The sequence below is a fragment of the Lates calcarifer genome, linkage group LG11, assembly GCF_001640805.2.
Source record: "Lates calcarifer isolate ASB-BC8 linkage group LG11, TLL_Latcal_v3, whole genome shotgun sequence".
NCBI classification, from domain to species: domain Eukaryota; kingdom Metazoa; phylum Chordata; class Actinopteri; family Centropomidae; genus Lates; species Lates calcarifer.
The window spans coordinates 822798-833327 of NC_066843.1; the positions used below are offsets into that span (position 1 = coordinate 822798).

A 10530-nucleotide genomic window follows, 5' to 3' on the forward strand; every position below is an offset into this window, starting at 1 on the left:
CCACCACCTGCAGACAGACAGATGCAGAGAGAGAGAGACAGATCGACAGGTAACTACACTAAACCACCTGGACAGAATAACTGAATTTAGACATAAATATAATTTATTTCACACTGCTTTAGAAAGATACAAAATCAAGAAATACCAGAAAAAACAAACAAAACAAAAAACAAAAAAAACCTATAAAACTATAAAACCAAATCTAAAATAATGTATCATATTTAGAATAAATTTAACTGAAGACACAAAGCTGGTTTTCCTGATCTCCTCTAACAGGTTGTTCTGGTTTTTGACCCAGGTATCACCAGCAGATCTCAACCAGAAGATATCATTCATGTTAACAGAATCCAACCACAGAGGTCTTAAAAGTGATGATTAAAACCTTTTAATGTCAGCTGGAGACAAACACTGATCACCTCAGAGGACTCGACCACACCTCATGTACTAATGTTATCAGACTGTTGCTGGAAGGAATGAGGTTTCTGAGTCACTTTTAATCACACACACACAGAGATACAAACAGACACACACATAGACAGGTGTAACAACATTCACAGTGTTCGTCCTAAAACAAAAGGCTGGAGCATTAAAGTTTCCTCTTTACAATCTGTAAATGACTGTTCTGGGCAGAGTTGCAGACAGGCTACCTTCTGATGCACCTGTCTGTCTCTCTGTAGGTCAGTGTTTAAAGTGCCTGTCTCACCCTCATGCCCTCGAAGCGGGACAGGGCCCTCAGGGGCCTCAAAGCTCTCAGGGTCCTCAGAGACTTAATGGCTCCCAGCTCAGAGTATCCCAGGATGTTTGCTGTCAGAGACACCAGAGACACCTGCAAGTAACAACACACCTGGTGACATCATTGCACAGGTGACTTCCTGAAGATTAAGAGTGTTGAACACTGAAGGAACGTCAAGTATCAGTGTTACCCACAGTCAGTGTTATTGTTCTTACGTCTACGATGAGGAAGTCCAGCCAACACCAGGCGTTGGTGAAATAGGTCTTGAATCCGTAGGCGATCCACTTGAGAATCATCTCTACCACGAAAATATAGGTGAACACCTGGTCTGCGTACTCCAGAACTGTCTTTATGACCCGACGCTGCTCCAGGTAGATGTCCTCAAAAGCCTGTTCGCAAACAGACTGATGTTAGTAGACAGGTGTTTTCTTACTACTTTGAACAGCAGTTTGTCAGCTTTGGTCTGCAGTTGCCTCAAATTCAAAGATGTTCCGATAATCGTTAAGAAGTCTGACAAAACTTCATCCTTTCTTTTTTTCATTCATTTTTTTAACTGAGAAACACAGAAACAGTTGTGATGAAAATAAATGAATCCTGTTGCCAGGAGACAGGATGTAAACACCACCATCTCACGAATCAATGATATAACAATCAATAAAAAAATCCTTTGTCCCTGACAGACAACAGCTATAACCAGCTGTAGGTAAACACAAACATCCTGTAGGTTGTGATGCGTTGTGTGACATTATCTTGTGTTTTTTAATATTGAGTCGTGATGCTGTTATTTTCATCATAGTGTGTCTCTTCTTTAAAGCTGATATATTTTATCTCTGGTGTTGAAAAATTAAATATTGTCTCACCTTTATTACATGTGACAGCCATGTTAGTAGTCAGAATGTCAGCCATGTTTGCAGTCCTTTGTTAGACATACCAGGCATGTTGTCTCCGCCGGTTAGTATTCACACTGAGCCAATCAGAGGTGACCTACTCAGTCACATGACCAGATCAAACAGACCAACCAGCACTGAGAGAACTGAGCAGCAGTCAGTGTTTATATTACAACCAACATCAGAGCCGCAAATAAAAGAAACTAACTAAGAAAAGATGTTAAAGATGGCAGAAAAAATTTGACCTACACAGGAACACGCTGATTTCAGAGTTGTCAACAGATAACTGATCAATAATCTATTTTAATGCATCATAGTATTTACCAGAGCTCCACTGCTGAGCAGGATCATGAAGATGATGAAGGTCTCAAAGTAGTTGTGTTCTACAATGGAGAAACAGGTTCTCCTGAAGTTAGACCAGACCTTCCCTTTGCCCTGGGACATGTTGATGTCCAGGAGTGGACAGCGACGATAAACTCTGAAATATAAACAAACAAACAGATGATTTATCTGAATCAGGCAGTTACACAATGAAGACTGAGATATGAGCAGAGGAGTGCAGCTGAGAGTGATCTACACTCAGATCCTGCTGATTCTGGATCAGTTCACCAGGAAACTTTGTTCATGTTCAGGTCACACAGTGTGTGTCTGTGTGTGTTCATACTCTCAGTGCAGCAGTCTTCAGGTGCGTCTGAATCCAGATCTTCGTCATCTACTTCCTCCTTGACCTCAGGAAGTTTCTGTATGGTGCTGCAGGCTGACGATTCGTCACACTGAACAAAACACACCAAACACATTTTACACTGAACCCCATGATAACAATATCACCATTATGATATTCTTACAGTCAATAACTCACCCTGGTGGTATTCAGGTTTGACTGACTTCACTTGTCTGATCAGATGTGAACAGATTATTAGGGAAGTTTATTAAAACTTTATAATTCAGAGATTCACAGTGAAAAGTCACTGTATGAATCAGGTGTCAGTAAAAACTCAGCTATGGAAAATAACTGTGGAGGAGACATAAATGACCTCTGAGTATTTCTGTAAATACCATAGACCTAATCATTATTATTTCAATTCTTTTAACACAGTAAGAATAAAATCTTTAATATAGTGTTCAGCTGTTTTTCAGCTTTTTTAATCTTTAATGATACAATAAGAAAAAGATCCAGTCCTGAACCTGTAGATCTTTAACCCTAATTCACAGAGATTATTTATCTCTCCACAGTTTACTGTGAATTTTCACTGTGATTCTCTCGATTATAAAAGTGATATCAGACATTTTCATGATTTTTATGAAGCAAGTGATTCACCATCACACCACAGCTTTAAACACAGAATAGAATAGAATAGGTTTACTTGGGAGTGCTTTTCTTCCTCTTCATCTTCATTCTCTTCCTCATCCTCATGTTCAGGTGTGTCAAAGTCGGACTCAGATCAGACTCGAACTCGGACTCAGCCTTGGCGATGGGGACCCTCAGGAAAGTGATGTTGTGGTAGTTGCTGGTCAGGTTGCCATGGCTACAGCTGAAGGCATTGACCTCTGACACCGGCTGATCTGAGGTCACAAAGGTCAAAGGCAAAACCTCCTTCATCTTCTTGTTGTCTTCTTCACTGCTGACCACTGAAAAAAAATCAATACATTACACATTATCTGAAACAGACTGAAGTCATTATAAATATTTAATTTAAATAATAATAATAACAGCATGAACATGGACATTTAATAAACACTGAACCTTAAAACATCACAAAAGAAATAAATGAATGAAGTCTTTGCTCTGCTTCCAGTCTGATCCTACCAATGTGGTCTGGATTAACATGGTTCTTCTTCCCCACAACAGTCCAAATATGCTCTAGGATCCAGGATTTTGATCCAGGCCACAGCCCTGTTGATCCGATTTATGGCGATCTGCAAGTTATTTTCACCTTCCTCCTCTGGAGCTGCGAGATTATCACCACTGAACGAGCCTCAGTAACAAGGCCAGGAACAGATTCAGGACCTGAAACGAGAACAGGGACAGATTCAGGACCTCAAACAAGATCGGCAACAGATTCAAGACCTCAAATGAGGCTAGGGATAAATTCAGGACCTCAAACAAGACCGGCAACAGATTTAGAGTCTTTGATTGGATTTCAGATTTTCAGATTTCAGATTTGGTTTTCAGTTTCTTTATTCCCAGCCTGTTTCATTCACACCCCCAGTCACTGATCCCAGAACTGGACCAGTTTGCAGCTGCCTGTGGGACTGGAGGATTAGTAGAACCAGACTCAGGTCAGAAGGTGTCTACCTGCAGAGACTCACCACCAGGTTTCCGATGACCAGGACCATCATGAAGACGATCAGACACATGGCCTGACCCGCGACCTCCATGCAGTCCCACATGGTCTCGATCCACTCTCCACACAGAACCCTGAAGATGATGAGGAAGGCGTGGAAGAAGTCGTTCATGTGCCAGCGAGGAAGTTCGCAGTCCTCTGCAATGCGACAGACACAGTCTTTGTAACTCTTCCCAAACAACTGCATCCCAACAACTGCGAAGATGAAGACGATGATGGCCAGAACCAGAGTCAAGTTCCCCAGAGCCCCAACAGAGTTCCCGATGATCTTGATCAGCATGTTGAGAGTTGGCCATGACTTGGCCAGCTTAAAGACTCGCATCTGGACACAAGACAGGTGAGGAGACAGGTGAGGGGACAGGTAGACAGGTGAGGAGACAGGTGAGGAGATGGGTAGACAGGTGAGGGGACGGGTAGACAGGTAATGATGACATCTCACTGACCAATCGGAATGAGCGCAGCACAGACAGGCCCTGAACATTAGCCAATCCCAGCTCCACCAGACTCATGGTGACGATGATGCTGTCAAAGATGTTCCAGCCCACCTGTAACCATGGCAGCAGAACAGACACACATTACCATGGGAACAGCTGTCAGTCATCATCACGGAGCTAGTAACAAACAGGAGGTCTGACCTGGAAGTAGTAATACGGATCCATGGCCAGAAGTTTGAGGACCATCTCAGCTGTGAAGATCCCTGTAAAGACCTGCAGAGGAGGGGGTCAGAGGTCAGCAGTGGCAGGTCAGTACCAGGCTCTGAGCAGGATTGGCATCTCCAGTTGATGGGTCTGAGACTTGTGAGCCAACTGACAGCACTAACCAGATTTCCGACGCTCAGCAGCTCCTCAAAATCCTCTGTCATTGGATAATGCTCCATGGCCATGAAGACGGTGTTGAGGACGATGCAGATGGTGATGCCGAGGTCGACAAATGGGTCCATGACGATGGTGTAGAGCCACTGTTTGATCCACTGCCAGCAGCTGCAACAGTTCCACTTCAGAAATATGTCGGCAAAGGCATACCAACATGGAGGACACGGCCTCTGGTCGTCCTCAAAGTCTGAAACACAAACACACAGCTGGTCAGTGATAAACTGCGTGTGTGTGTGAGTGTGAATGTGTGTGTGTGTGTGTGTGTGCACCATCCATTGCAGTGTGTTCTTGCTCTTGTCCTTCCTCTGATGTGAGTGTAGAGTCTGGTTTCTCTGGGAGCGCCGCTCTGCAGGCCGCCTGCTGGGACAGCAGAGAGAACAGAGGCTCAGCTCAGGGTTTCAGATTCAGTAAAGCTGTCTGTGTTTGATCTGTCAGCTCAGACCTCCTCCTCTCTCTTCTTCAGTGCCTCCATGATTTGAGCGTACTCCTCCTCCTTCTGTTTGGCCTCAGCCACCGTGGCCTCGTTCTGCTCTGCGTATGCCATGGCGACCACAGCCAGGATCAGGTTAATGAGGTAGAACGAGCCGAGGAAGATGACGACCACGAAGAAGATCATGTAGGTTTTACCTGCTGCTCGCAAAGTCTGCAGAGAGACAGGAGAGAGAGAGACAGGCAGGAGAGAGAGAGAGAGACAGGCAGGAGAGAGACGGGCAGGAGAGAGGGAGACAGGAGAGAGATAGACAGGAGAGAATGAGTTCAGACACAGTCGTGGTTTATTGCAGATCATCCACTAATCTCCCACCACCATAAACCCTATCACAGTGTCAAACATCATCAGAAACCAGTTCAGACTGATCTCTGGACTGGGACCAGTTACTGACCAGCTGGAACAGGTTTTCCCAGAAGTCCTGGGTCATCAGTCTGAACAGAGCCAGGAATGCCCAGGCAAAGGAGTCATAACTGGTGTAGCCGTAGTTTGGATTTCTTCCCGCCTTCAGACATACAAAGCCCTCTGGACAGACCCTGAACACATCACCAACATCATCACCATCATCATCACCATCATCGTCATCATCGTCATCACCATCATCATCATCACCATCATCATCATCATCATCATCATCATCATCATCCATGTGAACGTACCCAGCATCAGAGCTGTTTCCACACAGCAGAGCGTCCGGCTGACCGGGCAGGAAGTAGTAGTTCTCTGTCAGAGACAGGGGTCAAAGGTTAGAGGTCAGGGGTCAGGGGTCAGTGTTACAGGGGTGTTGGCATGTTAAATCAGCTCTGACCTGGGTTGTTGATGAACTCGTAATAATCAAAGCTTCCTGTGTTGTTGCCATAGGTGTTGTTGCTGAGGCTGTTGTTGCCATGGTAACCAGTGTTGAGTTCGACATCAGACGTGTGGTTGCCGAACAGTGGCGGGATCAGAACACACTTCTGCCTCAAGTTTCCCATGAAGAGCTGCAGACCAATGAGAGCAAAGACGCTGAGACAGAAGACCGTCAGGATCATGACATCAGCAAGCTTCTTCACTGATTGGATGAGAGCTCCGACAATTGTCTTTAAACCTGAGGGGGGGAGAGGTTTAAAAACAGACTGACCAATCAGAAGTGTAACATCATTGACTCATAAATGATGGACTCTGTAGTGGCACACAGAACACTGTTTTAAGGTGGACTGTTAAATCCACCTTAAAATGTGACACACTGACCGGGGATGACTGTGATGGTTTTCAAGGCTCGAAGAACTCGGAACGTCCTCAACGCAGAAACATTTCCCAGGTCAACGAACTCTGTCAGATATCTGAACCAGAGAGAGACGCCATCTTCATCTTCACTTTCATTATCATCATCATCAATTCAATTAACAATTCAAAATTCTAAAGAATATGGTGTGGGTCTATATCTGTGTGTTATTGATTTAGTTATCTATTATTAGAGTCTGATGAGTCAGAGTGTCTCAGGTGTGTTATTGATTATTACGCCATGCTGATGACCATGAAGTCCAGCCAGTTCCAGGGGTCTCTGAGGAAGGTGAAATCTCCGACACAGAATCCTCGGGACAGAACTTTGACTGTTGCTTCAAACGTGTAGATGGCTGTGAACACATACCTGTTCAACCAGAGGAAACACACAGACTGTCAGAGTCCACTCTAAACCAGACTGGTCCTTCACAGATCAGAGTCCAGGTCTTTAATCCACATCAGTGTGTGTCAGTGTGTATATCAGTGTGTATTGGTGTGTTTATCAGTGTGTGTCAGTGTGTATATCAGTGTGTGAGGACTCACTCCACAGTCTTGCTCCACGGGGGAGGATCACTCATCGTCATGAACACACAGTTGGTCAGAATCGTCACCATGATGAACAAACTGAAAACAGTTTTCATTTTAAGGAACAACAAAAACATCATCTTCAGATTGCTGGCTTCTGATTGGCTGCCTGAGCTCCTCAGATGATTTAGTTAAAGCTCATTGGTCTTTGATCAGATCTGTTCAAACTCATCATGTTTGTATGAGTGAAAGAATAACGTTTTTCACTTGATGCTTTAAACAAAGAGAATCGACCACAGAGTTTTACTGAGACATGTCTACTCTGTGCCCGGACCCCAGACTCTGGACCCTGGATTCTGGACTGTACTCTGGTCTCTAGACTTTGGACTCTGGATTCTGGACTCTGCACTCTGCACTCTGTACTCTAGTCTCTAGACTTTGAATTCCGGACTAAGTCGATGTAGTTCAGTCGGAGCCGAGCTAACAGGTGCAGTGTGATGTGATGAAGGATATGAGTGGATGAGGATCCTGATAGAGAAGTTCCTCAGACAACTGAATGGACTCAGCAGGTAACAGGAAGGTTCAGCATTAAACCTGTAGATGATGTTTCCCTTACTGAGCACAATGAAGGTCTGCAGACAGGTCAGAGAAAGAGAAAGAGAGAGAGAGGGAGAGAGAGAGAGAGAGAGAGAGAGAGAGAGAGAGAGAGAGACAGGTCAGAGAGAGACAGACAGAGAGAGAGACAGGTCAGAGAGACAGACATATTTATATTTACTGTGATATTTAAAGTTACTCTCACTCTGTCCTGAGCTGTTTTATATCAGAAACCTTCTGTGATTGGTAGAAGGGATCCAGCTCCTCCAATGGGGTGTTGAGAAGCTCAGGGGGTGGGTCTCCGTAGATGAATGGGAGGGGCTTCCCAGCCTCCAGGTCACTGGCTGGTTTGGGAAGATCTTCCTCTGCTATCTGTCAGTCAGAGAAACAGCCATTCAGAACCTTCTGCTCAGAGACAGCCAATCACAACCTGATTCAGAAACTGCCAAGTCTCATAGTATTATGGATAGATCATTAGTAATTGACACATTTGCAGTGTAATGATTAGTGATATTAGTGTATTGATTAGTAATTGACAACCTACACACGATTAATATTTTTTTTACCTCAATGTTCTTCTCCTTCCTCCTCTGTCGCTCTTTCTCTTCAGCTTCATGTCGTCGTTGGATTTCCTCCAGTGAGGCTGGTGTGAAGCGTCTGAAGACCTCCGAACCAACAGGGGGCAGCAGAGGTGCCATCCTGGCATCATGCAGCGCCGCCCAAACTCCTCAACTTCACCGTCACCTAGCAACTGCCTCCTGTTGTTGTTGTGATAATGATCATAAGGATTGAACTGTGACTTCACCCCCTGATGGATCAACTAGATTAGTTTGAGTAACATGATCAATGACACTCCAGATGCTTCATGGGAAATATTGACCTTCTTCAGTATAACAGAGTCAGTGGGTTAACTCATTAACGGCTCATCAGATCCTCCCTCAGGTCAAAGGTCATTAGTTCCTGTCAGTACGGTGAAGGTTGTTGTTGTTGTGAACAGCTAGACTCATCCTGTTCTCCTCCTAAAGTCATTCATTCTCATTCAAATCATTTGGTTCTTGGAAAACAGTGAAGTGGAAAGTTGAAATGTGATTGGCTCAGTACTGATCATGTGATCTTCACTTGTGAAAATATATTTTTATCAAAACGTTTTTGCAACTTAATTTATTCTGAAAATATGTCTGCTTTTGTGTTTGTGTGTTTTAATTTTCCTTTTTTGTGAAGCACTTTATGGTAACTTCTAAATAATTAAACATTATAATTATTATTATTATGACATCAGAAAACAAACACGTTGTGACCAATTCATTCTGACAGCCAATCAGATGCACACACACACACACGTCTCTGGGGTCTTCAGCGTTGCCAGGGTTGACCCCACCCTTACGTTGCCATGGCAGCAGCAGCTGTTGCAAGTCTTCAGTTTGACCCTCCAGTGTAAAGTTACAGAGAGTACGATGACCCAGCTCATTCCTACACTCTCTCTCTCTCTCTCGCTCTCTCTCTCTCTCTCTCTCTCACACACACACACAGACACACATACACTCTTCATTCCACTCTGTGTTCCTACATGATTTTCTTTCAGACCCTCCTCACCTTCCTCTGATCAACCGCTGACCTCCACTCCTCTCCTTATTTCCTTTCCTTATCTCCTCTCCTTGTTTCCTTTCCTTGTTTCTTCTCCTTGTTTCCTGTCCTTATCTCCTACGTATTTTATTTATAGAGATTTGAACATTGGATAATAACAACATGAAGTTTGTCGTCACAGTCGTTTCTTTCCTGATTTGTCCTCTGTCTGACATCTTTATCATTAAACGATGGATCAGCAGCTGACACCTCTCTCTGGTCACGTCATCTGTCTGTCATCCATGATCATAATGATGATGAAGGTACTTGTTGCTGTGTCTCTAACTGGGAACTTCAGTCAGTACACAGACATGTAGTACTCAACAACATTTCAACATGGCAGCTGTGCTCTTATCAGAAATGACAAACATGTGTGACAACCAAATATCGTTCGGCTGCTTCGCTCACTAGACTTAAAAAAATAAACATAACATTTTACTTTCTTGTGTGTTCTTGTCTGTTTCTTGTGACATGTTAATAACCACCATGAGCTCCTCTGCCACCATTTTCACAGGTTTAAAATACATTGGTCGTTCTTCCTCTTTCACTATGTAGCCAATATGGCAACTACTGCGAGAAGTGTCACCATCCTGGTTCTTATTGTATGTTTCCATACTTGTCAGTGTGAACGTACTTATGCTCTCAAAATAGCAAGTATGAGTGTGGAAGTACAGGAAGTGTGATTGTCAGTGAGTCAGTCAGAGGTCAATGGTCACACTGATAATCAAATTAAAACAAAGTTTTAGCAACATGTTCCTTGAAACCAGGGAAAGAGACTTTCCTTTCAGATAATTAAATGTTTATAGAAACTGAATCTTATCATTGATCTGAACAATTACTGATCAGAGTTGATTTAAGTATTTTTATAGTGTGAGACACAGTTGACAGATGCATAAACACACACTATAAAAACCTGCAGCTGTCAGCGCCTCCTACAGGCCACAGGCTTCATTACACCAGGAACATATTTTCACTGTTCTTTAAACATATTACTTCAGAATGTTTGAGTACACGCCTGTCTGTCTGTCTGTCTGTCTCTCTCAGCTCAGTGACTCTGCTGGTTCCCACAAATATTAAGCTACAGGCAGCTAAAAACAGCTTAACACACACACACATACACACACACACACAGACACACACACACACACACACACACACACACAAACACAGTATAGAAATAAACACCTGAGGTGTGTTTTGT

The 10530-nt window shown here is 43.7% G+C and overlaps 1 pseudogene; it reads right to left on the reverse strand.

The window, feature by feature from the left end:
* Positions 1-630: 630 nt before the first annotated feature.
* LOC108890327 (sodium channel protein type 4 subunit alpha B-like) lies at positions 631-8748 on the reverse strand (annotated as a pseudogene).
* Positions 8749-10530: the final 1782 nt, after the last annotated feature.